Below are 5000 nucleotides of genomic sequence, written 5' to 3'. Positions count from 1 at the left end.
TTTGACAGTCTGTTCCATGCTTCTATATCTTGGTACTATTTTTGTTCATCAGTTTATGTTGTTCATTATATTCCACAAATGAGTGAGATCATGTGATATTTATCTGTCTCTGACTGGCTTATTTCACTTAGCATAAATATGAGCAAAACCAATGAACACAGACAGTAGGGAGGGTGAAGGTTTGTGCTTGGGGGAGGGGGTAGCAGGGGAGGGGTCAATGGGGGAAAAGGGAGACTCATGTAATACTTTAAACAATAAAGAATTTAAAAAAAAAAACAGACACTATGGTGCTGCCATTGTATTACTAAAAGGGTTTGCTTCAAGTATAGCAGCACTATTTATGCCCTTTGTGGCTAAGAACTTAGACCCATTCTGTCTTTATTTTCATTTTTAATTCTTCTTTCCCCTTTCAAAATATTTTGTGATATTTATGTACAGCATCTATTTCTGCAGCCTCCTTCTCATTATTTTCTTTGTATTAAGATATAGTTACATGCAATGAAATGTACATATTTTAAATATATAGTTAAGTCTAAATTTTTTTTCTTTATTGATTTTAGAGAGAGGAAAGGAAAGAGAGAGAGAGGGAGGGAGGGAGAGAGAGAAAAACACATCAATGTGAGAGAAAGATTTATTGGTTGTCTCCTGAGCACCCCTACCTGGGATTGAACCCACAACCTGGGTATGTGTTCTGACTGAGAATCAAACCTGCCACCTTTTGGTGTATGGGACAGCACTCAAACCAACTGAGCCACAACATCCAGGGCTAGTTTGTTAAGTTTTGACAAATACATCCATCCATGTAATTGACACCTCAGTAAACGTTCTTCAATTTCATATAAATTGAATCATACAGTATGCACTCTTTTTGTTGTTGTTAATCCTCACTTGAGGATATTTTTCCATTGATTTTTAGAGAGAGTGTGAGGGGGAGAGAGAGAGAGAGAAATATCAATGTGAGAGAAACACATCGATTGGTTGCCTTTGCACATGCCCCAACCAGGGCTGGGATCAAGTCTGCAACTGAGGCATGTGCCTTTGACTGGAATCAAATCTGGGACTCTTCAGTCCACAGGCTGACGCTCTATCCACTGAGCCAAAGCAGCTAGGGCCGGTATGTACTCTTTTGGATCTGTTTCTTTCACTTAACAGAATATTTCTGAGATTCACCCATGTTTTTGCATGTCTGTAGTTCATTCCTTTTTATTGCTGAGTAGTATTCCATTTTCCAAATTGCCACAATTTGTTTATTTGCTTTCCTGTTGATGGACATTAATCCAGTTGTTTCTATTTAATTTTTTTCTTTTAGTTATTATGACTGAAGTTATAAATAACATTCTAGTTCAAGCCTTTTTTGAAAAATACATAGGAGTGGAATTGTTAGTTTATAACAAAGGTATATATTTAACTTTATAAGAAACTGCCAAAGATTTTTCCGCAGTGATTATATAATTTAACCTCTTGCTGACAATGTAAGAGAGATCCAGGTGTGTAGCCCATTTTGATTAGTGATGCCTTCAATACTGGTATCTAGTATTGGCAGTTTCTTACAAAGTTAAATATATACCATTGATGGATGCTGCATAAAAGCATTTTTCAATGGAGAGAAGCATATTAGATGCTGTCTTGGTGAACATGAGGTTTATAATAAGAGAGGTGGTTATAGCGAAGTTAGGTAGAAGGAAAGTTAGCTACACTTCTCAACTTCCCTTGCAGCCAGGAGTGATCATGTGATAATTTTAACCAATGACCAGAAGGCAGAAGAGTCATATATGACTTTTAGGAGGTATCTTTAAAGAATGAGAGAGTAACTTTGTTCCTTTTCCCTTCTTGTTGGACTGAATGATATGGGTTGGCTGGTGCTTCAGCAGCCATATTAGATAATGAGGTGGCAGCAATTTGTTGAGAACAACAAAGCAACAACAGAGAAGAAACCTGGGTTTCTGATTGCAATGGATGCCTTATCTCTGGATGTTGTTTTCAAAAACCAGAAATAAACTGCTATCTTGTTTAAGCCACTACTGCTATTTCCATTGCTCTTGGTCAAATATAAGTCTAAACTGAAATGTGGATTTAAAGAAATTGTTATAAGAAAAACTGAGTCTTCAAGATATTACAAAGATTAAATTATAACATGTAAAATCTTGGAGTGTTTGTGAGTTGCTAATTAAATATGAGGGCCAGGGAAAGAAGTAAAAGGAAACCCTTGAGGAAGGAGCTCCTTTTCTTTCACCTGACTTGTTATTTTAGGCTTTATAAGACAATGCAACCAAATGCTGAATTATTCTAATTATTTAATCTGTAAATTTTCCAGACCTCTCTTTCTTTCTCTTTTTTCTCTTCTTTCATTTACTTCTCTGTTTACTAGTATTAGTATATGCACTGATGAGAACTCACATTAGAAGCATTAGATTCTTGTTAAAAACTCTTATACTTTTTTGTTTGTTTCTGTTATATTTGTTTTATTTTTTCATTTAAATTCTTTATTGTTTAAAGTATTACATATGTCTCCTTTTTCCCCCATTGACCTCTCCCTACCCACTCCCCCATCACATGCTCTCGCCCCCCTACTGTCTGGGTCCATTGGTTAGGCTTATATGCATGCATACAAGTCCTTTGGTTGATCTCTTACCCCCCTGCCTCACCCTCCCCTGCATTTCCTCTGAGGTTTGATGGTCTGTTCGATGCTTCTGTGTCTCTGGATCTATTTTTGTTTATCAGTTTATGTTGTTCATTATATTCCACAAATGAGTGAGATCATTTGATATTTATCTTTCTCCAACTGGCTTATTTTGCTTAGCATAGTGTTCTCCAGGTCCATCCATGCTGTTGCAAATGGTAAGATTTCTTCCATTTTCACAGTAGCATAGTATTCCATTGTGTAGATGCACCACAGCTTTTTAATACAATCATCTGCTGATGGGCACTTAGGCTGTTTCCGAATCCTAGCTATTGTAAATAACGCTGCTATGAAAGTAGGGGTGCATATATCCTTTCTGATTGGTGTTTCTAGTTTCTTGGGATATAGTCCTAGAAGTGGGATCACTGGGTCAATTGGAAGCTCCATATTTAGTTCTTTTAGGAAATTCCACTCTGCTCTCCACAGTGGCTGTACCAGTCTACATTCCCACCAGCAGTGCACGAGGGTTCCTTTTTCTCTGCATCCTCGCCAGCACTTGTCATTTGTTGATTTGTTCATAATAGCCATTCTGACAGGTGTCAGATGGTACCTCATTATTGTTTTGATTTGCATCTCTCAGATGATTAGTGACTTTGAGCATGTTTTCATATGTCTCTTGGCCTTCTGTATGTCCACTTTCGAAAAGTGTCTATTTAGGTCCTTTGCCCATTTTTTGATTGGATTGTTTATCTTCCTTTTGTTAAGTTATATGAGTTCCCTATAAATGTTGGGGATTAAACCCTTTTCGGATATAACATTGGCAAATATGTCCTCCCATGCAGTGGGCTTTCTTGTTGTTTTGTTGGTTTCTTTTGCTGTGCAGAAGCTTTTTATTTTGATGTAGTCCCATTTGTTTATTTTCTCCTTAGTTTCCATTATCCTAGGAACTGTTTCGGTGAAGATATTGCTACAGCATATGTCTGCTATTTTGCTGCCTATGGATTCTTCTAAGATTTTTATGGTCTCCCATCTTACGTTTATGTCCTTTGTCCATTTTGAGTTTATTTTTGTGTATGGTGTAAGTTGGTGGGCTTGTTTCATTTATTTTTCATGTATCTGTCCAATTTTCCCAACACCATTTATTGAAGAGACTGTTTTGACACCATTGTATGCTCTTGCCTCCTTTGTCAAATATTAGTTGAGTGTAATGGCTTGGGTAATTTTCTGGGTTCTCTGTTCTGTTCCATTGGTCTATATGTCTGTTCTTGTGCCAGTACCAGGCATTTTTGAGAACAGTGTTTTTGTAATATAGCTTAATATCTGGTATTGTGATCCCTCCAACTTTGTTCTTTCTCCTAAAGACTTTTTAAAAACATAAATTCAACATCAAAGCAATCATTCCTTAATTGGAGCTGACAGAGGGTGGTAAAGCAGCTAAAGGAACAGCATCTCTATCTATATCTACATCTCTTTTGATATAAAGAACATAATTTATTCAATTGGAAAAATCTGAGTGAAGTCTATATATTAGATAATTGTTTTGTAGCAATGTTAATTTTGTGAATTATGAAAATTCTATTACAGTTATGTAAGTTGTTGTTCTCATTCCTAGGAAATATACACTGAGGTGTTTAGGAGTAAAGGGGTATTATGTTTGCAATTGATCATCAAATGAGAAAGAGAGAGATAGTAAAATGGGATATATTGATGAGGAGTATATGGAAAGATATTGTTATTACTCTTGCAACTTTCTGTAAGCCAGAAATTATTTAAAATAAAAAAATTTAAAAGATTTTAAATTTATTTTGAGAGAGAGAGAGAGAGAGAGAGAGAGAGAGAGAGAGAGAGAGAGAGAGAGAGAGGAGATAGAGAGAAACATCAACGTGAGAGCAAAACTTCAATTGGATGCCTCCTGCATGCCCCCTACTGGGGATCAACCTTGAAACCCAGACATGTTCCCTGACCAAGAATCAAACCAGCAATGCTTTGGTGCATAGGATGACACCCAACCAACTGAGCCACACAGGCCAGGACAACTAAATTAAAAAAATATATATCCATACTTAGCACTTTTGACTTATTCTGAGGACAAGAAGAAATGGAGGGCTTTGTGTTTTACAATGATGTCTCATTCTGCAGTGTAATGAATGGTTCAATCTGGTGTGGACTCATCACCAGTTCAGAGGCTCTTTTAATAATCCAGGTGAGTGATGATGGTGGCCTCAAATAAAGAATGGCAATGAAGGAGAGAAGTAGATAGAGAAATGAGATACCTAGGAATTAAAAATCAGAGGACATGATGGGATATTATTGAGGTTATAGAGAGGGATGAGTCAGAGGTGACCTTTGGGATTCTTCCTGAAGTGATTGAGTAGATGTG

The sequence above is a fragment of the Cnephaeus nilssonii genome (genome assembly GCF_951640355.1).
Source record: "Cnephaeus nilssonii genome assembly, chromosome: X".
Classification (NCBI taxonomy): Eukaryota; Metazoa; Chordata; class Mammalia; order Chiroptera; family Vespertilionidae; genus Cnephaeus; species Cnephaeus nilssonii.
Note: the sequence above shows the minus strand (reverse complement) of the source record.